Genomic DNA, 25,488 nt, shown 5'->3' with positions numbered 1-25,488 from the left:
AAGGGGAAACCAAACCAAATACTTTTCACTACCAACCACTGAAGGCCCACAATTAACCCCACAATGATTAGCTGATATGAGGTGATATTTAGCTAAAACGAATGTATTTCTAGTCAACAACAAAATCAAAACTAAAATACTACAGAAGAATAACTCATAAATTAGCCAATTACTAGTATTTCTCTGTGGCACAGCATCCATATCTACTCACAACAGACCACGTAACATATGATCCTAAAGTGGTGGTTAAAATCAGGTTTTAAATCCCACAGTAATTCAAAAGCAGTTTTTATAACCCCTCCAAAATCCTTGGGTCACCAGAAATATACACAAGCCCCAAAGATTCTACATAATTCTAAATCCTCACTCAAACTAACAAAGCAGTTTCAAAACTCTTAAATTTACAATTCTCTAACATATAAACCAATCCAATTGGTTTATCTTCACAAAGTATAATAGATGAATTGGCTAAATGAGTTATCCCAGCCCAGAGTCCAAGTTAATTCTAGCGGCAACACTCAAACCTGAAGAAGATGTGAAGCTAAAACACAGTAGGGCAAGGATTCCCTACACAGGTCGGCAGACTTCCAATGAACTCACCAAGACACGTTGCTTTTATCCAGGCTACAAGAAGACAAGACAGTATGAACAAGTCCTGCAGAATGCCGAAGGCCATATGCAGAATGCCACCTGCCACAGGGGTTCTGGCTCCTTCTCAGTCATCGACCACAAACGCCACCCACCAAAACTTTCCTTTCACACCCAACAGTGTTGAGGTGCTGATTTTGGCACAAGAGCACTGTATGAGACAATGTCTCTTTTCATGTTATCTGTAGACCTGAAGCCAAAAAGGTGATAAGCTCTGTATTCGCCACAACGTTGGTTAACACACCCAGCAGTTCCAATGAGCTCGCAGAAGCGCAGGCCAGGGATGCTCATTATCCAGGTAAGTCCCAGATGAGAGGAACATGGTGAACAACTGACCTTCTATCTTTTGTGACTACAGAATAAACACAATAGGCAAGAAGAAAAAGTTTCAAAAGCTGAAACTTCTTTGGTCGCCTTTTTAGTCTGGAAAACGTGAAACACCAGAAAAGCAGAGACAGTTATAGAAGGAAGGCCTGTGCATCCATCGCCAGCTTTAATTATTATCAATGCCTGGTCAATCAGAAATCTTGTTCCCTCTTTCCTCCTACCCACGGCCCTCCTTGCACAGGGCTATTATGAAGTAAATACCAGACATTTATTACTTCATATGCAAATGCTTCATTATTTATAAGAAGCAAATAATTCTGAAACTAGTATTTCCCAAACCCAGCTGCACGGTCACTGGAAGAGCTTTAGAAAAAATACCGATTTCTACACCAGGAGGTTTGGGTAGCTGCTGGGATCAGTTTGTAATTTCTCAGAGTAAACCTCCCACAGCTGGAAGAGAACTATTCCTTAAGTTCTAGACCCAAAGCTAATTTTTGTTTCATTCCCTCCAAAGAAAGAATCCTGTGAATGTAGAAAATGTGGCGAAAATACCAAACCAAGAAACCAATTTAGACCCAAAACACTCTCGAGAGACATCCTCCGGGTAGAACCTGGTGCCCTATAGATTTCAATCTTCTAACAAATCCCTATCCTGGAGGTTTCCAAGGGGCTGCCTTCTGCAACAAATGGGCCCACATTGACCTACCCCTCTTCTTCTAGAAAAGGAATCTGAGACCCAGAGATGAAATGACCAGCTCAGGATAACTGGCCTCTACCACTGCAGCACTGAAGGAAATCCCCCTGGTCCCTTGAGAAGAGAGGTGTCAAATATAAAGGAATCACTGACGGGACTATAGGTGCTCAATCTAAAGCTGCGAAGCCCTGAGGAAACATAAGTTGGGTCTTCGCCGCCTGGCTAATCACCAGCCAGAAGGGCAGACATTGCAGAGAAAGAAAAACGTCAACTGACGTTTCTAACTGTGAGTGATGTAAATACTGGTGGCCATGAGCTCCTGTCCCTACAAGTTTGCAAAGGACAAGGACAAAGGACTGGTTGGAGATGCTGGGCTGTGGGAGGGCATCCTGAGTGTGGGCAGGAGGAAGCACAGACCAGGTACCCTATACACTCCTCCACTCCACAGTCAACAGGTCATTTAACTCCAGCAGGCCAATTTACAATTTCTTATCAATCTCAATAAAGGCTGGCAACAAAGAATTTAAATATAAGTAGTAAATGCTTCAAATCTACAAAAGGTCATTCCAAAGTTTCTTAATGTGAAACCCACAACCTCTATCCACCGGGTTTCTGGCCCAGGGTCTCAACTATCGAAGGCACACAGTGGCACAAGGGTAGAAGCTTTCTTAACTCTTACCTCACAGAACAAAAACAGTGTTTCTAAGAGTTTTCCAGAGGTTGTGCAAAAACAAATTATAGTCTGTTTTATCCACATTCTGTTCTTATCCAAAGCCTATTTTTCTTGCCTTTACTATATACAACTAAACATCTTTGGCAACACTCTCCTATATTTATTGCAAGTATTTAAAAGAAAAATCTTACTCGTAGATGAGTTTATACAAGATTTTTGCATTATATACCAAAAAAAATAAAAATAAGGGGAAATATCCTCAGAGAGGATGCTGAATACCCCTACTATGCAATGTCAGTACCTGATGTACTCAAGGTCGGTTCAACCACATGTGACTCTGCAAGACAGGAACACGGGCAAGGAACAAATGACTCTGGCACCCTTTTAGCCCTTAAGTCTCAAAAGCCTCTTCCTCTGAAAACAGTACAGGTACCTCCTAGGGAATGTCCTCTAATCAAGTTATACATGGAGTCATATCTATGATTAGTCTTTTACAAACCATAAAATTAACAACAAACTCCCCCAAGGAAGAACCCTAACATAATTCCTAGTTGAAAACTTTAAGCCAGGTGGGAAATCAACAAAAATTCATTACCTTCTCATTCAAGGGATGGAGATGGAAAAAAAATTTTTTTAAGCAAACTTTGATTTACTTTTTTCTCTCAAGTATAGAAGAACTAGCTAAGGAGCAAATTTCTACAATCAACTGAATCTGCGTTCCCCAAAACTGAGTTATTATAAATGAAAGGAAAAAGAAACAAAAGTAAGATGAAGAACAGAGGCAAAAAACTTCCAAATTCAACTCCCAGCAGAGCCCCAGGGCAGGAACTGGCCAACTTCAGCCTACAGAGCTCAGCAGTTTAGAGGCATCAACCTCTGTTAGAATAGCATGGGGAGTTTTAAAAACCCTACCACAGAGGTGGCAATCAAGTCTGAGTCTCTGGGGTCTCGGCATAATTATCAACTTTTCTTAAGCTCCCCAGGTGACAGTGATGTGCAGGCAAGGCTAGGACTCACTGGTTTAGGATGAGGTTTAAAAGCACCCCAACCCACCCCCCCTGAAGTGAAGCAAGGAGTGCAGGGGCTGAGAACCTCTGCCCATGGCTTCTTCAGCTCCCCCACAACTACTGTCTCCCTCTCTGCCGCTAACCATGGTCAGGAGCTCCCAGGCCACAGGAGGGTCTCAGTAAGGACTCTGTTTACCAGGTGCGGCAGGAGTTAGGGAATAAAACATGCCAAAGAAGTTGCTATGAGCTGAAGGCAGACTACTGTCTTAATGTCTTTTATTGGTTTTTGAAGGAAGGGAAGATGAATGGGGCTCTGCCTGCTAGGCATTTGCTAAGGAAAGGATGACAATTCTTGTAACTCTGTATGAATTACCACACATGCACGTGCACACACACAGCAGCACGCCACCGCCATCCTTAACACACTGCTCAAAATACTAATATACAGATCGACTGCTGGACCCCACCATCCCAGACCCATCAGCTGTCCCCTGGATCACAAAGCCTGGGCGACCTGCTCTCCAGAAACAGCTTTTTACCCTGGTCTAGAGGATGACCATGTACCTCTTTAAAGCCATTCAGAGTGGATTTTGGATTCTTAAGGCCGCTTTAGGGGATTACCTTTATATCAATGTCTCCCATGAAGTGTTGACAATTTCCAGGTTTTATTCTCTTTCTTTAACCTCAGAGCCTGCTGACATGTTCTACAATGGAAATTAAATTTCAACGGTCTACTTGGAAAATGGGAATGTTATTTCTGCACTATTTAGATAAGAGATTTGAATTCACACCAGTAAAGCGCCTGCGAGTGGTGTGCTAAAGGCAATTCAGCTAGAGCATAGCGCTTTCAAAGGACAAATTTTTAAATGTGGTTTTTATTCATATGTCCCATAGAAAACTCAAGTGTAAAAAATGCCATTCTCTAAAGACCAGCCTGATGCATGCAACAAACTGCAAAATATCACTTCTACCAAAACCAGAAATTCAGCAATAATTCCACTTGCTTTCTAAATTGAAGCCTAAGACACACAAACCTAGTAATTATTCCCATATTAAAAAAACAATAACACAAGATTACTGAATTAGCTTGAATCTCTGAATTTTCAGGAGGCACAATCTAAAAATCAAAAGGAAACAGTAGTAAGAACAATGTTTATTACAGTGACCGCACATAAAAGGCACTCAGTAAAAGTGTACTTTTTTGAGATGAGAGAAAGCCAGAGTGTCAACAAGTCAGTTTAGGCAAAAATGTAAAAGTCCATTTGGCAGTCTACTGTACAGGTGGGTAAGTATCTTAGGCCATCTGAGCTCTCTGCATCCATGGGATTTTCTCTGGGCAAAAGGAGGGAGGGTGAACTCGAGGCTCTCTGAAGTCCTTTCCAGAACGATCATTTTAGGACTCCAGATCTTCAACATAAAACCAATGACCTTACCTGCCATCCCCCCAAAAGGCACACACTTAGGTACCACTGTCACATACATATCTCTGCCCGCACCGATTTCTTTCCTTCTTTCTCAACGGTACTTTAAATCTTCAAGCTCCTTCTACCTATATCCATCAGCCCCCTTTTAGAGCTTCCTCATTCTCACCATCAGGCTTTTGAATTTTCTATTCCAACAATGACACTTTTACTGCCTATTTTCCCAGATGCAAGAGAACGCATGGAATCAAGAACTAAAAAAGCATTCCAAGTCTTTCCCGAGTTATCCACTTGGTTATATTTACACCTGCCCATTTCCCCCCTCTCTCGACACGAAATGCAGCTGTTGTGTGAAAGACCTGCCACTGTTTGGGTATGCAACACCACAGTGACGTCCCCTATTTTCACCAGAAACTCGTGGTTATTGCTCAGAGACCATCGCTGGCCTGACCAGCTATGACTGCCTCACCCAGACCTGTATTCACTCACTCTCTGAAACACGCTGTGCCAGGAAATGCACCACAAACTGAAAGAGAATAACAAAATCACAATCAGTTTCTTATTCTGACTCTTGTTTCACCAAATCACCAAACTGGATGGAAGGGGAAGCACTTTGCTGCACTGCCTTCAGCCCAGAGGGAGAAAAAGCACTCACAGAGGAGGCTGGGGAGACCCCAGAGTGACCTCTGGGACCCTAGTGCTGACCAAGCCACAGAGCCCCTAGCTGTTCACCTGTAACCTAAGGGGCCAGTTGCACCATCGCTAACAGCCTGCCATACATACACATCCTGTGATTCTCAGAGAGACTAGAGTCCCAGCTAAAAAGTATGGTCCATTCATGGAATCACCAATACACAAGACACTTCACACCACACAGACAAGACATAACCCCAGCCCAAATTAGTCACCTAATTGTGTTCCACTAAAATGTCTAAATCTGCTGCTAACCACCAGCACACCCTGCCCTAACTTCTTTCTCTGCGTAGGTCCTCAATATTTAAAGTGTGAAATTACTTTAGCATTAGCTGAGAACATAGTAGAGATGCAGAACCTCAGGCCCTACCCCAGACCTACTGAATCACAGTCTCCATTTTTAACAAGCTCCCCAGCTGAGTCAAGCACCCAGTAAAGGCTGAGAAGCACCCAACAAGGCACAGAAAACTAGAGAAAAAGGAAACTTTTAGGGCGAGCAACTTCAGCCCTCCTTGGCCTCTCGACCCCACCCTCACTCCACCTGCTTCCTCTCCCCTGGTCACCGAGGGCCTCAAGCCCTCTGGCCTTCTCTCAGCCTAGTCACATCTTGCCTATCAACTCTTGCCTGTGGATACCCTGGGAGTCAGTCTGGCAAATGGTTAAGTGCTAAACTTAAAAGCAGGACAGAAAGGCCTTAAAATCTGGTTTCTCCAAAGCTTACTAGCTATGTGACTACAAGCAGATTACTTAACCTCTCTACGCACATATAAGATAAGGACAAAGAGGGACCGTCTATAAAAGATCTCATGGAGTCAACACTCAAGATAGCTATTATTTTTTGAACACACTATCAAGGTGTCCTCTCTCTTTACTAATTCGAATAAAGCATGTTGGTTCCAAATCTCCCACAAATCCATCCAGCCTCCAATGTCAGCATTTTTCTATTCTGTCTTCACACCTCTTCATTTCCATCAATTTAAGTAATCACATTATCAAGGCTAATGAGTCTTCACTAAGCTGAGCACATTTTGACTCTTCTGAACCCACCAAAATCACTGCTTGTGAAACACCCTCAACTCTCAAACAAATGGCTTGTGCACAGCATATGGCACACCCCAGACACCCCCACATGCCTAACCCACTGAAACTGAAAATCACCCAGTAACAGAGCCCATGCCAAGTTTTCCACTAATGAGAGAAGGCTATGAATTTTAAAAACAGCTCAACTCAAGAGTTCGTTCTTTTCCCTACAGGTAAAGATACTAAGAGTTATTGTATGACAGTCAGCCTCAGGCACCGAAGCCTCAAACCCCATTTGCTTTATTCTTCCTAAGAACTGAAACTCATCTTCAAACTTCATCTTCTGACACAGAAATTTCAGATACAATCTGGTTAGTCCACCTGTCGATACATCTCATTTCCCCTTCATAATCAACATTTTGGGGAAGAAAATAAACTTTACTTACTCTCCTAAACAACCAATGAGAAGCCTGCACACTAAAAGCTGGGTATGCATGACTTCCTGCAGCCCAAGCCCCATTCTCATTTCCTGTGGAGCTAAGAAAAGCAGGTAGTGTTGCCATACCTGAACTGTGATATTCAAGCACCTAAAGCCAAAGCAACTTATGCCTTATGTCACTTTGCTATCCAAATAAATGGGATGAAAACTCCTAACTCCTAGCTGTAAAACAGGACATGCGCTAACACTGCAATTAATGGTTAGCAGGCTGTTTTGTAGACTATTAAGAAAGGTCAGATTATATCTCCATCTCAATCCCCTAAAAACAGAATTTTATACAATGTCCAAAACATTTTTAATATTCCTTAGTAAAGAACGAAAGGAAGAGAAAGAGAACACTGAAATATCACAAAGAAAACCACGAGGTGCTTAAAAAGTTTGCCAGCCCCTGTCTTACACTGTGTGGCTCCTGGGGAGCTGACAGGTGACTGCCGCTGCCTGAGGGGCCCTAGGAGAGACCAGCAGAATCAGAATCACCACGCTGAGCCTGGCCCCAAGCCAATCTGCTGACCCAAAGAATCATGAGCAGATAAATCGATGGTAGTTTGAGGCAGTTAATTCTGGGGGTTGGTTTGTTACCCAGCAAAGGTCACCCAAAAGAGGCATTTAGCACTACCTGAAGACATATACCTTCTGTCTTCTTAAAACTCCATGAAAGCATGGACTATCTTTTTTGCCAATTCTGTATCTCCATCATCTAGAGCAGTGTCTGTAGTATTTTTGTGTTGAATAAATATGCTAGATGTCTGAATAGAAGGCCATACATATATGCTTCTTCGTTTTAAAAAATGAAATTCTTAATAAAGCTTTAGTACTTAATAAACCTTTGGTACTTTAGAGTACAAAGTTATTTTCTGTGTCTTTACGGTCTTTATTCTGTGTCTTTATGGTATTATGATTAACTGAATTGTGTCATTCGTGTCCCCAAATTGATATGTCAAAGGCCTAACCTCCCAGTACCTCTGAATGTGACTGTACTTGGAGACCAGAACCTCTGGAAAGACGATTAGGTTGAAATGAGGTTGTGATTGCTGACTGGTGTCCGAGAGGGAATGTGGAACATACACAGTGACACTAGGGATGCTCATGCTCAGAGGGCAGGCCATGTGGGCAGCGAGGCGGCAGCCAAGGAGTGAACCCAGGAGACACTAAACCCACCGACACCTTGATCTTGGGACTTCCAGCCACTGGAACTGTGAGAAAATTACTATCTGTTGTTTAAGCCACCCAGTCTGTGGTTTGGGGTACAGTAGCTCCAGAAAACTAACAACAGGTAGGGAGTTCACATACATTTGTTCTTGTGGTCTGATACCTTTACCATATTCTCTGAAAACTTAAACATTATTAAGGGATCCACAAAAGAAATGTTAGGTGGCAAGTAATTTTTGATTTGTTTCTTAACTAGGAGGTAGGTTTAAGTCCCATTTCTGTGACTAATGAACTCTGATTTTTAAAAGGGGTCTATGGCCTCTTCCAAACAAATCTTAGACCCATTATTTTACCAAAGTGTGAACTAGATCATCTGCAAGCCTCCTCCCAGCCCTAACATTCAATGAACAAACATGGGAATAATTACCAGAACATTCAAATGAGCTCTGCAAGTGACTCAAAAAGGAGTTTTCATTTCTACTGTTATTCAGGGTTGGCTGATGTTAGTGTGGATGCTTTCCCATAGTTAATGAAAGGGAAGACACTTCTCACGGTTATTTCTGTCAGACAGTCATTGAATACATTTCTTATTCTCTTTTGGGGGAAGAGGGGTTGCCTTGCTGCTTTCTTCAAAGAACCTCTTTTGAAATCTAAGATAATTATGTCTCTTAAGTACATAGCATAGAGATGGCATAATCATCTCAGAGTTAAAGTTCATTTCTCAACAAAGGTTCCTTCACAAGCAGAGGAAATGCTCTTTAGCAAAACCTTCCTTCCTTGTAATTTAGTCTGAACAGGTTGCTAGAATGAAATCTGTGTTCGGGGTAGTTCCTCTTTTGCTAACATAAACAAGCCGTTGAAAAAGCTAAATGAAAACTATGTTTTGAGAGTATAATAATAATAAAAGTTAAACTAAACCTGACAAGACATGATTATTTAGTGTCTATGTAGCACCATCGCATTTCCAAAGGGCTTTAAAGTGACCACCGTTTCTGGAAGCAATGTTCTAAACTGGATTTGAGATTTATCTGTTTTGTATGAGTGAGGTTCTTAAAAACATCAAACAACTTGCTCTAGTCACAGGCCAGCTGAGTTTCAGGGCTGTAAGTGAAATGGAAAGTTCCTTGGGTATCTGTTACTTCTTGAAGGGTCAAGGGTGATGGGAGATGACAAACGTTTTCATTTATCACTGCCAAAATGGAATATTGGGTTAGCAAAGCACATTTTTGCCTCTTAGATGAAATATTTTAATCATAATAAAGATTTGGTTTAACAAAAATTGTTGATTAATCAACCCTTGAAGTTCACAGAAAACTATTTCTTAGTAGCTCAGGGCCAGAGTCTTTAATCTTCCTTAAGAAACACATCTCTCTGTACCGTTCAGATCATGATAGGTTTGATATCTAGGTATGTAATTTGTACATATTCTGGAATAGAGTTTTTACAGTGAATTTTTATAATAAACGATAAACTAATTAATATAGGTAGAATATCTAGTAGATATCTTGACTTCCAAATGGTTCTATTTCTTTAGATCTTTAATTTTTTCCTCTTCTGTGCTATATGGAATTTAATTTATAGTCACTAAGATTCTGAAGGAATCAGTGACATTATCAAATTATTCTTTAATACATTTGCAGGAGAAAGAGAATTCGAAAATATCTCTAGTTGCTCTCTCACAAATATGTATTTGGTAAGGGGAAGGTTATGTCTAGGCGATACAGACATATGTACAGATAGACATTAGTCTGCAAAACAGTAAAGCTTTTATCATGAGAGGAATAAGTCCCAATAAACAAAACTTTTGGCAATTGCAAAAATAAAGGTTTCTTGAACCTATGTGCTAAGGTCAGTCATTAGTAAAAAGGTGAAGGGAAAAAAAAGGTTCTTGTGAAAATCAAACTTGGAGGGTTCACATTTCCAAGTTTTCCAAATTCAAAATGTATTACAAAGCTACAGTAATCAAGACAGTGTGATATTGGCATAAGATAAACATAGAGACCGATGGAATAGAATTAAGAGTCTATATACTTTAATAAGAAAAAAAGAGTTTAGAAACCTTCACATTTAAGGTCAAGCAGTTTTGACAAGTGTGCCAAAACAACTTAATGTTAAAAGAATAGTCCTTTCAACATATGACTCTGAGACAACTGTATGTCCACATACAAATAAATGAAGCTGCACCACTACCTCACATCACACACAAAAATTAATTTAAAATGGATCGAAGACTTAAATATAGGAGCTAAAACTATAAAACTTAAAACATGAGTAAATCTTCATAACTTTGGCTTAGGCTGTGGTTTCTTAGCTATGACACCAAAAGCACAAGCAGCAAAAGTAATAGATAAAATGGACTTCATCAAAATTAAAAAGTTTTTGTGCTTCAAAGCACACCATCGAGGAAATAGAATGTCAAACCAAAGAGTGGGAGAAAAAATTTGCAAGTCATATATCTGGCAAAGGACTTGTATCTAGAATACATAAAGAAACCATACAACTCAAAAATTTAAAAAATAAAATAAAATAAAATAAATGTAAAATAAATAAAATAAAATAATACAATAAAATAAAATTAAATTAAATAAATAAAATAAAATAAAAAATGGGCTAAGGATCTGAATAACCATTTCTCCAAAGAAGTCACTCAAATGTCCAACGACCATATGAAAAGACCCTCAACATCGCTGATCATCAAAGAAATGCAAATCAAAACCACTAAGATGGGATACTGCGAGGATGGCTACAATCAAAAAGACAGATAACAATAACTATTGGCAAGGGTTCGGAGAAACTGAAACCTTCATATACTGCTGATGCTTATGTAAAATGGTATATAGTCGCTTTGGAAAACTGTCTGACAGTTCCTCAAAAGGTTAGGCATAGCATTACCATATGACCAAGCAACTCCACTCCTAGATACAGATCCAAGAGAAACAAAAATATAATCTATACAAAAAACTGTACACAAATGTTCACAGCAGCATTATTCCTAATAACCCAAAAGAAGGAATAACCCACATGCCCATCAACCAACTAACAGGCCAAATGTGGTGTACCCGTACAATGGAATATTATTCTGCAATAAAAACAAGTGAAGTACCAATACGTACTATGACATGAGTGAACTCTGAAAACATACAAGTGATATAAGCCAATCACAAAACACATGTTGTTTGATTCCATTTATATGAAATGTCCAGAACAGGTAAATATATAGAAATACAAAGTAAGTTAGTGGTAGCCTAGGGATGAGGTGGGGAAGTAGAGAAATAGTCGCAGGAAGACTGGAGTACAAGGTTTCTTTTTTAGAGTGATGAATGTATTCTAAAATGCAGCTATGATTACACAACTCTGCAAATATACTGAAAGCCACTGAACTGTACAATTTAAATGGGTGAATAGTGTGGTATTTGAATTATATATCGATAAACCGTTTTTTTTAAATGGTATTTTTAAAATCAAAAGGTTCACACCAAACATAAAAAAAATAAATCGTGGCAGTAGAGCATGAGGAGCACTAGAATTACCACCACTCAAGACCTCCATAACAAAAATGATAAAAGCAAGACACAAAAGGATCAAATTACTTTCATGTAACTTAGCTGTACCCCAGAACAAAGCCCAAGGATTCCTACAGGAATAAAGTAAAATTCAGCACACGACAAGGTAAAAATTCATAATGTCTGGCATTCGCTCAGAAATTATCGGACAGGAAAACATAACCAATAATGTGAATAATCCATCAAATCCAACCCAATACCAACACAGATGTTAGAATTACAGACAAGGACATTAAAACAGCTATTATAACTGTATTCTATATGTTCAAAAAGTTAAGTAGAGACTTAGAAAATATTTTAAAAGACGCAAATCTTCTACAGATGAAACACAATATCTGAGATGAAAAATACACTAAATGGGATTAATGGCAGAGTCAACACTAAAGAAAAGATAAATTAACATAAGGCATGACAAAAGAAACTAGCCAAGATAAAGTCCAAAGATGCATCAGTAAACTGTGAGACAACTTCCAGTGACCTACTACACATGTAAAGGGAGTGCCCAAACACAAAAGAGGGAAGGGAGGTGAAGAAAAAACAGTGATCAAAACTGTTCCAAATTTGATGAAACCTCTAAACCCACAGATCCAAAAGCTCACAAACCCCAAGCATAAAAACATGAAGCAGTGTACACCAAGACACATCACAATCAAATTGCTCAAAGCCAGAGGCAACGGGAAACTCTTAAAGTCAGGGAAAAAAAAAAGGCATGTACATATACAGGAATGAAATAAGGACAGTAGATTTCTCAGAAGAAATAAGACAAGTAAGAAGACCGTGGAGTGTTATAACATCTCTAAAATACTGGAAGAAAAAACCAGCAACCTAGAATACTATATTCACCAAAACTATCTGTTGAAAGTGAAAACATACAAAAAAAGTTTTCAGACATAACATAAACTGAAAGAATTCATCACCAGCAGACCTGTATTACAAAAAATAATAAAGTAAGTCCTTTAGGCAAAAGGAAGATGGTACCAGACAGAAACACAGATCTATGCAAGGAATAAAGCACCAAAGATGCTGGCCACATGCGTGTAAATATTAGGGTTCTCCCCTTACTACTTATATCTTTTTAAAAGATAGTTTTGAAAAAAAAAATAAAAAGATAGTTTAAACAAAAATAACACCAATATATTTTGAGATTTATAACATACAAAAATGAAATGTAGAACAAAAATACTGTAAGGGCAGATAGGAGGGATGAAAGAGATACTGCTGTAACATTCTTATATTGTGCATGACGTATGCATCATTTGAAAGTAAACTGTGATTGGTTAAAAGTGTGTCATATAAACCCTAAAGCAACCAGTAAAACAATACAAGCAGAAGTTATAGCTAATAAGGTAGAAAATGGAATCATAAAACCACTCAATTAATCCAAAAGAAGAAAAGAGTGGGAAAGACCAACTACCAATGAGACCAAGTCCGCACCAGAAACAGCCAGAAAGAAATACAACAGTATTAAAGGTCAAGGAAAAGAAAATCAGCATCCTATATTTAATATTTCAATCACTTTTTTACATGCAATAAGTAAAAAGAAAAATATATATTTTTTCAGCTAATTGAGTAGCAAACCAATGAAATGTCTAACTTGCCTTGGGGTTGATGACAGAGGCCTTGTTTAAACAAAATAAAACAAAAAAAATTTCATACTTTGATGGCTAGTAAAGGCCTTTTTTCTAGCATGATTAGAGGAAGGTGAGAAATATTTCACATGATATTAAATTTTTTTCAAATAAATCCACAAAACCATTTTACTCAGTAGGCTTAAGAAAACCCTATAGTATCAAAAAGCAAATATACAGCACCTGAAAATAAATGTAAAACTTCACCTTTTAAATCACTTCCTTGTATATAACCTGAACTCCAGAAACTTATTAAAAACTATTTGAATGCCACAATGCTGTCCCACTGTTCCCGTTTTACAGAGACTGCTTCCAGCCCTTAGGTCAAGGGGAGTAGCAGATGAGTAAGACAGTCTGTGTGTGTGTCGTAGGGCACGATGTGGCCTACTCTGGGCCGTCCAGCCACCAAATGCTCCAGATACGGTTTCAGGTGTTGCTCAGAGGACACTCTCAGAGGTGTGACAGCCACCCTCCTTCTCTGGAGATGCTGAGGGTGCTAAATGGATAAACTGATAACTCTTAACTGATGCAGGAGATTCAAAACAGCAATGCACACCCAAAGAGCAGAGAGAGGACACAAGGCCTCCCAAGGACAGCTGGCTCCAGGTAAACTGAAAGAGGCCAGCAATTACTATGATCAATGAATGCACTTTCCTATCTTTGTTACAAGTTCTAAGAACCAAGATGAGGAGTCATCAGCTCAAGGCTTGTTCTAACTACAAGCTGACTGTTCCTTGCTCTTCACCCATCTATGCCTCATCCGGAGAATTTGAATTTAAATCGCAAAGCTTCATCCTGTGCGCCACCTCATCTACTATATCAGATCCAGCACAGCTATACACTCCCATAAGCCCTGTTCTTCCCCACCTGCAGTATCACCCTCTCAAAATCACCTGCTCTGAGCTCCACAAGGGTACGGGCTGACTGTTCTTGCTGTTCATTGTCACCAGCAAGCAAGCCTTACATGGTGCTTAGCACATGTCAAGTATGCATTAAATACTTAAGAAATATGATTGAAAGGAAGCTTGCCTAGCTGAGCCAGGATCAAAATATCTAGACAGAGGAACATAGAACATATACTAAGCTCTCAACTCACTGAAGTGTGAAGAGCTGAACATCTGCAAAGTTTTTTCTGGTAACTAATGGAAGGAGCAACAAGAATGAATGAGAGAGCATATGTACAACATACAGAGAAGAGATGCTCTAATATGCCAAGTTCAAACAGGAAAGGCCCCAGGTTTTAAAGCATGCCCTAGCAGGTGAATGAATACACTCTGAATTGTACATCACTTGAATGCACATCCTCAACCTCAGGCAATACTCAGTGCCAAACTTGGGATCCCAAAAAAACTGTATATCCCTTGGATGTACCTAATTCAGGTAATATCAGTCTTTGACTTGCGATCTCAAAACTGAGTAGTAATAAAACTACACAGCAATTAGAGTCACAAGAAAATGATGGGCCAAAGGGCTCTGGTCGCCAACAGTATTCTGTTGTTATGATAGGAGGTAAGAACAGAAGCTCTAAGTACGAGAATTTTCAAAAAGTTTACTATCATTAAAGTTAAATGGATTTAATCTGAATGCAGTAAATACCTAATAAAAGCTATCGTAAAAGTATTTTAGAATAAAAAATGAGAAAAATACTCTGAAAGGTATGCTTGAAATGAATCAAATGAGTAAATGTCTTCCTTATATATAATCTAATAAATCATTTATTTAATTTTATATACATCCTTCTGACCAAAGAGAATAGATTTTGTTGTTTTCTTTTGTTTCTTTTAAATCCTGGTGAGTCAACAGCTTCTACCTGTGATAAAGGAAAATCCCAGTCTTGAGCATCACATGGCAAGTGGCTGGCTATTACACAATGGAATCTCCCCAAAAGTGAGAAGGTACCACTTGTTTGGCCTAGTTCCTGATACCAATGACCTCAGTGACAGTGAACCATCGTCTGCACAGCAGTAAGAAACTGTATTCACGTTGAAAGAAAACAACTTAAACTCAAAGAGATGACTAATAATGAGAGTGGGGAAGGTAAAGACTTCAGAGAAGTAGAGAAAGGCACGCAGGGTCACAGAACCAGGAAGCCTTTGGCTATACTGACGAGAAATGGGAGGACTCAGGCAGATAAATTTCCACTCTTGCTCCCCCCGATGTAAGACTCCAACGTACAGTCCCATCAGGCAGCACTTCTTGTTCTGCCAGGACATACCACCTGATGAATGCATTTTTCACAACAGCCAAAAACCAAAAACTGCAACGTCCATCAACTGGTAAACAGAGAGACAGAACACAGCATCGTATCCACACTTTGGAAAACTATTCCACAATTAAAAGAACCTCATAAACATGATACACAGTGAAAGAAATCAGAGACCACACACTATATGATGCCATTTATGTGAAATGTTCAAAAAAAGTCAAATTTAGTCAAACAGAAAATAGATTTGTGGTTGTCTGGGGCTCTAGGCTGGAACAGGGATTAACTGTAAATGAAGATGAGGGATCTGGCTAAGGTGACGAAAGAGTTCTAACACCAACTTGTGGTGATGGCTGCATCACTCCATAAATTTACTACAAATCACTGAAATGTAAGCTTGAAGTGGGTGACTCTCACAATACATACACTATACCTCCATAAAAGTATTTTAAAAAACCTGAAGAAACTTCTCAATCTCTTAGAGGCTTGTTGGGAGCAGCAGCGAGCCTGCTCACAGGTCTGCATCTTGGCTCACTGCCCTTGCTCATCCTCATCTCGCGGGCCTGCAGCATCTAAACTAAGTATCAGCGCAGAAGTCAAGCACTAGCACTGCTTTATTCCTGTTTTCATTTCTGTTGTTGCTATTGTTGCTTTTGTTAGTTATTGTTCTAGATAAAGAGTAGCAAACACCTGAGCAAACCCTAAAAAGTTTAAAATCAGAGATAAAATTTCTGGTTAACTTCTAGGCTGGTGTAAGGCCCATAAAAATGACTATAATGTATACAAAAGAATAAAGAAATAAAGGGGAAGAGACAGGTGAAGCAGAGATCATTTCTATCAGGTTTTGACAACTAAAAAAATGGATGGAGCAGTAATTCACTAAGAGGGAAACAGGACAACCTAAGTGCCTACAGAGAAGGACATCGAAAGTGAGGCATTTTGCCCCACAAAACCGTGAGAAGATCACCATTTGGAAGCAACTGATACCACGTGAAGTACAATGTTAAAATCAGGAGAACTGGTACTTTGTGACTGAGTACCCCAGGCCCATCTCTACCTCATGCAGTATGGAGGGTACCCAACCATTCCACACCCATGGGAAACCAGAGATTTAGTCCCTGAAGGAACTGAGGGAGAAATGCTCAGATGAGAGGACAAAGCCAAGTGGAAGGACACAGGGTTGAAAATTAACATATCAGACTGTAAGATCTCTAGGCTCTGGTCTCTGCCCTTAATCCCAGAACCCCTAGGCAAAAAAAGCCTCCGAGTGGTCTTGTTAGAGAAACTGACCCCAAAGAAAATATCTACAAGTATTCAGAACTGGGATTCCCCATGCATGAGAATGTACTGCTCTGTCCTTCCTATGCTGAAGAATCATCAGTCAACAACCTCCTGCCCATATACAGAGGTTCCAGTTCATTGCTAGTGTTTTATTCCTAAATATGAGCAGTTATGAATCCCCAAGCATTTAAGGAAAAATCTTCAGCATAAAAGACAAAGACCAAGATAAACAGGAAAAATGAAATCTGAGGAAAAGGGAAAAATGCAGGAGCACAAGAAAACCAACCCCCAAAAAACCTATATTCGATATCCTCAGAGATGAGAGATATCCACAAAAGAATAGATGCATTTAAAAAAAAAAAAAGTGCTGCTTTGAATTAAAAATGATAGTTAAAAATTCAATAAAAATAATGAAATGTAAAATTACAGACATCTCATAATAATAGAGCAAAAAGACCAAAAATAAATAAATAAATAAATAAATAAATAAATAAATAAATAACAATAGCTGGAAAAGATAATAAAAATCAAAGAAGTAATTAATAGGACTTCCAGAAAGAGAAGGCGGCAAAGTTGGAAGGGAAGACAAAAAATTTCTCAGAAAAAAAAGGCATCTCCGGATTTTAAAAAAATTAACCAAATACTTAGAACAGTGAGTGACAACAAAAGACACCCATAAAATCTAATACCAAAAATAAAGAGACTATCCTAAAAGATTCACCAAAGAGCAGAGAAATGTATTCAAAGTTCCAAAGGAAAAAGACATTCAGCCTAGAATGTTGTCCACCAGCTAATATACAAATCCTACAGAAAGGAAGAATAAAGACATTTTCAGCCACCCGAGGACTTGAAAGCTTTACACCCCATGCACTGTTTCTCATAAAGCTACTACAGGATTGTGCTTCAGGAAGATAAAGTGGTAAACTGAAAAAGAAGACTGTGGTACCCAGGAAACAGAGACATTCAGGTCAACAGCTAGGTGGCAACCATACCTGGCCAGTTGTGAGGTACCTCTAGGGAGAAAAAAAAAAAAAGTGGAATCAACAGATTATCTGAAACAATCAATTACCTGACATATTTAAGTATTTGGAAAAATTGTCGATAAAGGCTTAAGTTTGTCAAGCATTTCATGTATCTTTTAGAGTATTTGAGGAGGAAAGGAATAACGGGTACATAGAAAACTAAGCTAATGAAAAAGTAAGGCAACACAAGAGGGAAGGGGTGTTTAAAAAAGGATATGCAATCATATTAGACTGCTTGGCTCAGAGATATTTATATAGTCATGATAATACAATTTCATTTTAACTCAAAGTTATGATATACTCACTTAAGAGGATGAGTATGAGAGCTAAATCTTCAACTCCGATAGAACTACACTAGTAGTTCAACAACTGAAACCACTGTTAATAAATGCATAAATGCATAAAACTGATAAATCAAGAAACAGCCACAGAAGCATGTCATTTAGAAATATGGCAGTAAATTTCAGAGGTAGCACCTGAAAGCATTAAAAATAGATGCCTCCTGGGAATAGTTTTGATCTGAGAATTTTAGAATCACTTGGTTGTAACTGTACATTCATAACTTTGATAAGTTTTTTAAGGCCCTACTTATCATATAATAAAAACAAAGTTTTTAAGTCATAACATAAAAGTGATTTTTTTAAGTTATTTAAATTTAACAGGATAATCTGTCAATATTCTGCCATATTTGAGATAACATCAATGCCCCAGTGATTGGAGGCAAATTAGGTACAAAGCTGCAAGTGGCAAAGCTCTGGCTCCCTGTGTCCCAAGGGTGGGGGAGCATCTGCTGGGCGTGGACGGTGGCCCCCCATTCTCCAGCCTACCAATGCAATGAATCAACCCAAGTGTACACAAGGAGCCTGTGGCAGAATCAGTTCCGTGCTCCTCCAGGGACAGTCTGCAGACTGTGGGACACACACAGCAGGACAATTTCAGAAGTTGAGAATAACTAAAAACTTTTACAGCTATTTGACAGGGTAACATTATGTCCTTTGATTCTAATAATAAAAAGATTTAGGCTGGTATTTTTATATGCCTACTTTTTCATTTCCCTTTTCTAGTTATCTGTACTGTTTTACAGCACAGAGAAGCCCTGCCGCAGCTGAAAAAGCCCACTGAAGCCTGAGCGGGTTCCACACACTGGTGCACGTGCTGTGTCTGAGTGCAGTGTGCTGTGTGGGGGCGCCTGAGGAAAGAGAGACATCACATGATGTATAGGTGATGGTACATCTTTGGCATTTTGCATCCAGTCCATCCCTGCGTCGTTCTCCACCGCATGTACACCTAACATGCACACCACCAGGCAACAGTGCAGTGAGGACTGTCAGTGTGGCATGAAACCACTCCATGAGGTTAATCATTTTGCATCTCATCTCCCTAACTTAGTTCTAAGTTCTTCATAACACTACAGATGTCAGAGTTTCTAAGATACCTAGTTTCAAAAGCTTGGGACATCTTAAAACTTATCATTCTGTCTTTCCTTCTGAAATTCTTACAAAAGAAAGTGCCTCCCAACTCAGTGACTCCTAGCACATCACTTCCCATCTGGGTAGTGCTAATGCCAGCAGACTTTTATTACTGAACCAGCCTCATTACAGAATATCACATTGTTTGGTGAACAGTCACAAACGTTATAAAACCTAAGAATACACGGCTGCCGCGCTGGTCACTCACTGATAGTACAGCATCACCCTGGCCTTGCCCATTCTCTTCCTAGTCGATTCCTCTTACATTCAAAAATGTATCTTGATTCAATTTTTGTGTTATTATTAGAAAAAAATACCTGTCGACCAATTCTCCAAAAATTAAATTAGTACTTGGGAATCTCTACCCCCTGAAAATCAAATAATTGGCCCCAAATAAAATGTGTCTTAACATTTTAACAATGATAATTCTGAGTAGTATGAGAAACTGACTTCATGAAAAATCTGTTTGTAGTAAATATTTAAAGTAATTATCTGCAAGTACTTTATGGAATGACCTCCAATCCACTAACTAGGTATCTACTTGTGAGAGAAACAAGTTTTTAAAACACTAATTTTAAAAGGTAAGGTGGTAACCTAAAATTGTTTCAACTGTTTAAATTACAAATTCTAAATAAGTATTTTTGATTTTGGGAACTTCCTGTGCAGTAGTCCTTGACTCTTAATACAGTCAACTGTCACACAGTCTGTACTTCTGTACTCTTCAAACGTCCACAATAGACCTGTATATGTGATGGGAAGTAGGCCTTCCAGGGTGTCACACAATAGTGCTTCCCTTTGGGCAACAGCTCTTCTTCAGAACCTGGACGACCTGGGTCTGAAAGCAGTACACTTGTGCAGTTACTTAAATATTCTACTGCTGTCTGCCAAATTTTTTTAATGACTGGAATGCAGAAAAATGAAAGTACTGATATTAATGATAAGAAGCACAGACGTCATAAACTTAACACAAATGAGAGATGGGAAGCATCTGACGCTTTAAGTTTAGGCAATTCCTTTGGGTCAAGTAGCTGTTCACACTGAGTAACCAAGAATTTACTAATAAATCAAAGAATCAAAATAAAAGATTGTGTATGAAATTCATGTGTCAAGGCATCCATCTCCAAGTTAACATGTACCTAGTTTGTAATATTTTTAGTTCCCTGGGAATAAACTCCTCAGATGATCATCCTTTGCCTTAGCACACCGACTTTGGATGTGTTATTTCAAAAGTAGGATGTATTATTTCAAAAAACATCTTTGCTCTTCCAGGATCAGTCTACAAAAATCCACAAACACACTACACCAAAAGCGCCCCCAGATATTATTTTTGGATTATGTCAATGTAGAGAAATATTCATATATCCGAAATTGGTTTAAAAGGGCAAAATACAAGTTTGCAGCTATGCAAATTAACATTTACTTATTACAAAGTTTCAAGCAATAAGTAATTAAAAAGCCATCATCAGCAGGGTGTCATCTGTTGATGAGATGTTCTGTAAGGCTTTTGATGTCCTGATTTAGTTTAGTTCCAAAACACTTTTCGGAAGTTGGGGGTTGATTTCTTAAGAGAGCTACACACCAACACGTGTTCAGCAGGGCTGGCTTCCTCCCACCTTCCCCAGTCCAGCACGAAGGAACTCTGTCTCAGAACAAGTCCGTACATGCCACTCAGCAGCAGATCAGCCCTGCCCCTAAGGGAAACATCTGGTTCTACCAAATTTGCTTTGCCCCGCTGGATGTCTTTACCTCTCATCAGGAACAAGAGGTGCTACAGTCACAAGATAACATTTAGAGCAGCAGTCCCCAACCATTCTGGCACCGGGACCGGTGCTCCTGTGAGAATCTACTGCCTGACAATGGCAGTGATGCTAGCGCTGGGGAACAGCTGGAAATACACATGAAGCTTGTCTCGCTCACCCACCACTCACCTCCTGCTGTGCGGCCCAGTTCCAGTACTGGTCCACGGCCCAGGGGTTGGGGACTCCTGATTTAGATAATCCCTCATAACAGTTTAAGTGCTTGCTTCAAAACGTTAAGACTGATGATTTTAAAAGCTACACAATTTATGCGGCACTTTATTGGAGAGTAAAGGAAAGGAATTTCAGCACTTTTGCAAATCCCAAGGCTCCTCGGAACCCAGTGGTCATGCAGTGCACCCATTTTAAAGGCCGCACCAAAGCCAACAGAAAATGAGTGAATTCAGCAGGTTCAGCGGAGTCGAAGAATCCACCCAACACTTGCCCTCTACTGCCACTGCCACCACTCTTCACCGACTCTCTTCTGGACTGTGGCCTAAGGCCACCCATCACTCCTGCTCCCTCCCAAAGCATCATCTGATCAAATCTACTCCCAGGGATCCCCAATCCCAACACAACTTTCAATCACTCCTCAATTCTCAAAAAATGACGCCCCTCCTCAAATCTTAGGCAAATAACCTCTCCTCCAGATGCCCGCTGTTCCCTAAACCTCCTGCCATTCTCAAAGGTCACCTCGGGCCTTTTGTCACACATACCTCCTCCCTATCTTTCTTCAATAAATGAGGGAAACAGTGTTAGCACAGTGCCTGATGGGGGCAAACTCAGCACTGGTTCTGCTTACCATCTTTGGGCCTAGAGTACTCTCTTCCTCAACCTCCAAGGTCAGGGTCAGAGTCAAGCCACTCAGTCCCTCCTGGGAGGAAGCCCTGACTCCAGACACCACACCCACTGAATTTTAAACTCCCTAAAGTCCCCTCTCACTCCCTACAGCGCTTTTCCAGACACAGGATTTTCCTTCTCCAGGTCATTCTGGAACACCAGCCACTGTATGCTCATGAAATACTAAATAAGAGTAGTTCCCCCAAGAAAAAAGAAAAATGGTTAAATAAATACTAAACCTAATAAAACTCAATACAAAACAAATTTTGATTTATTTCCAGTTTTAAGTTTTCACACTATCATATTTCCCCTTTGATGAAAATAATTAAACTTCACTATATTTACTCAACATGCACAGATCATCCTACAGACACTTCTTTTACAAATAAATGGTATTCTGAATAAAACTCTGTAAACAGATATTCATAATTTTTTTTGTTTTAATTTATACGTATCCTTCCTTGTGAGCCCTCAAAAACCCAAGGCTAAAAATAAATCTCTCTAAATAAAATACATCCTGCTTTTCAACTTTTTTTAAAATATAGGTACATACTGTTCAACTATACCCAAACTATTTACTACTTTTCTCAGATACAGAGATTATAAACTATCCTCCAAACAAGCCATTTCCACAGAACATATCAAAACTGACAAAAACCTCCCTCTTTCTACTCACTCACGTGCAGTATTCTCAAATTAAGCAAACCACTATTGCTAAAAAATGAAAAGTTCACAGGAAAAATGAAAAATAGAACCTATAACAATGAAATAAATTAGGGCCACAGGTTGTTCAGCTTACAGGTGTTTTACCTGAAGTTGCTTTTAAAAAAATTCTTTATAAATAGCCACAAATATTTTCCAAACTCTGATGCTATTCGAATTAATGAATGTTTAGCAGCAATAAACTGCTAGTGTTAATAATCTAATCCAAAAACCATCATATGTAAATCATGCCAACAAAAATCCTAAATAAGCTCCTATGCATAATGTAAATGGTTCTAGAAATTACACATCTGAAGGGAGAACAGAGATGTTTTCTGCTACCTCAACCATCTCTAAAACTAAAGAACTTCCCAGTAGTATCAGTTCATAAATATTAAAAACTGGTGATAGTAAGAAAACATGTATGAAACAATCAGGAAAATGTTAACATTGAATGTTTGATATTAAGGAATTACTTTTTTAGGAGGATGGCATTGTAATTATCTAAAAAACAAAAAAGATACATACTGAAGTATTTATGGGTGAAATGGTTAAGATAATGGAGGGGAGGAAAAGGCCACAGATACCAAATTAGTCATGTGCTCTGGTAACAGTTAAAGTTAAACTGAGTGATCTTCTCTCTCTCCCTGTATAGATTGAAGTTTTCCAAAACAATAAAACTACTGGTGAGCAAAATCTCAGACCCTGTTTTGTTTGTGATTGTATGCTACTTTTGCACAGATTTTTTAATTCCTTAGATTTGCATTTCAGAATTTCTCCTCAACTGTACAGACTCTGTAGTAAATACTTCCCAAATGTAGCGCTCAGCAAACCTATTTCAAAAGCTTGGGTGAAAGAGGGCATGGAACCAAAGAGGAAATGAGGAAGGGGAAAAAACTTAACAATGAACCTGCTACCATAAAGAACTTCCACTCCTTAAAACCAATTAATACACTTTCTTTTCTCCTATGGTTTAAAACCAGACTGCTGGCTTCTAGTTTATTTCACCCACCCTCACATCCCTGCTGACCCAAGAAGATACAATCCAACCACTGTGTAACCAGGTCAAAAACAAGCTTTGACTAACTCATTTGGAAGAGTATACTCACCACTTAGACTTGGAAAAAAAAAAAAAAAATAGGTTAGAAAAAAACCCACTGGTACTTAAACAAAGGGGCTAGGGTGAATGTCTTTAAGTCAGTTACCCGGCCACTCAATGAGTTGCAACACAATCTTTCCCAAAATTTTCCAAAGGCCTCGAAATTCAGTTGAGACCAGCAGGCTGAGTTAACAGGGCTCCCTTTCAAATTCAAAAATCTGGCCTCAGCCCCAACAGTTAACCAACAAATCACAGGCTAATTCACTTGAGATCACCTAAGAATACTGACTCAAGTTCAGACCACAGGCCAGTACACAGCCCAGGCTAGGGGAAGTTGGGGCTGGGGAGAGGCGTTCAAGTGAAAGATAAACCTTATTCCTAAAGCAGAAGAGACAATAGGATCCACTCTTAATTTGCGCTAAGAAAATGTCAACAGTCAGCTTTCAAGTCCCCCCTTCATTTTTAATGAGACAATGACAATTCTTCATGCGGAGCCGCGAAGCCCTGCTTCGTAAGATATTTTTTCTCAACCTTATACCCACTTTAACAGCAGAAAATACCCTCCATCCAGATAACTTTTAGAAAACATTTAGTATAAGAAATGAATTGGGGCAGGGAGAGTTTAGCATTGTTTCAAACGTTCAAGGCCTGTGCCTCCATTACCTACAGCTCTTTCATAATCCTTAGAACGTGCACTGGATAAAATGAACAGTACTGTGAGTACTGTGTCTCATCAGGTGTCAGCTACTCAGGGCAGACTCATAGTCTCCAGATTTGTTAGTTCATCTGCCACTGGGGTGGGGGGGGGGGTCAAGAAAAAAGAGAAAGACTTGGGGTGGGTGTGAAAGCTGGGCATCCTCTTGACTCTTCTCACTCTCCCTCATGTGTGTTTAAATTACACACCTGTCAAACAGGTTATTCCTGGAATTCAGATTTTATAATCCACACACTGCGATTCTTCCTGCTCCTGCTGCCCAAACACATGTCCCTCCCTGCTTCTCCAAAATATGTATCCATCAGTGGAATGTGTATGATAGAGTTATAAAGTGTCCCAAGTAACACCAAACTCCTCACCTTGAGCACTTTGGCAAGCATTCAAAAGAGGAAACACGATGACAATTTTCAAGAAGGCCAAGGCAGTGGTTTAGGATAATCATAGGCAAGGCCTGCCTATCCTGAATTTTAATTAACACACTAAGTCAGAAGGCCAGATTTGGGGGAAAAACAAAATAGCAAAAAAATGAAGGTTGTCTTATGAAACGAATGCTTTCCCTTTTTATTATACTGCATGCCTAAGAGTGTAGCTTATTTCCTTATCTCAAAGCCAGGAAATGAGGTCTGTTAAGGCCAGCCTGGATATCAACTCTGCTCAAAAACAGAGGGCCTGCAAGGAGAAACCCCTTTCCCAACTTTGCCCAAGTGGCGTGGCCACCGGTCAGCAGCATGTTCATCGCCCTGCTGGTCCTCCCCCACCAGAAGTTTCAGCATGCCACGGGAAACAAAGAAGGCGCCGCGCACCGACCTTATAGACTTGTCCGTAGGTGCCATTTCCAACCACTTCCACCAGCTCAAAAATCCCAGCAGGATCCTAGACAAGGAGGAGGGGAGGGGTTATCATTTGAAAGCTGCACAACAATGAATCAATAAAGCGGGGCAGTGGAGAGAAAGGGCGGTGACAAAGACGAGGGTTTCGCCCGGCACGGTCCCCCAGCGCCCGAGGGTGGCGGGTGCGGGTGCGGGGGGCGGCGGCGGGG

General features: G+C 39.7%; 1 protein-coding gene across 22 annotated transcripts in view; it reads right to left on the bottom strand.

The window, feature by feature from the left end:
* MAP4K4 (mitogen-activated protein kinase kinase kinase kinase 4) overlaps window positions 1–25,412 on the bottom strand; it is a 177,010-nt gene extending 151,598 nt beyond the window's left edge. For 16 of the 22 annotated variants that reach the window (XM_023536600.1, XM_011370102.2, XM_011370107.2 and 13 more), the window contains exon 1: window positions 25,257–25,412. The gene's annotated coding sequence lies outside the window, so the exon portion shown is untranslated. The remainder of the gene's footprint in view (window positions 1–25,256) is intronic. The other 6 variants (XM_011370114.2, XM_011370113.2, XM_011370111.2 and 3 more) reach the window with 1 other exon arrangement.
* Window positions 25,413–25,488: the final 76 nt, after the last annotated feature.

This window comes from Pteropus vampyrus, unplaced genomic scaffold (assembly GCF_000151845.1).
Source record: "Pteropus vampyrus isolate Shadow unplaced genomic scaffold, Pvam_2.0 Scaffold160, whole genome shotgun sequence".
Taxonomy (NCBI): domain Eukaryota; kingdom Metazoa; phylum Chordata; class Mammalia; order Chiroptera; family Pteropodidae; genus Pteropus; species Pteropus vampyrus.
Note: the sequence above shows the minus strand (reverse complement) of the source record. Positions and strands in the feature narration are given on the sequence as shown.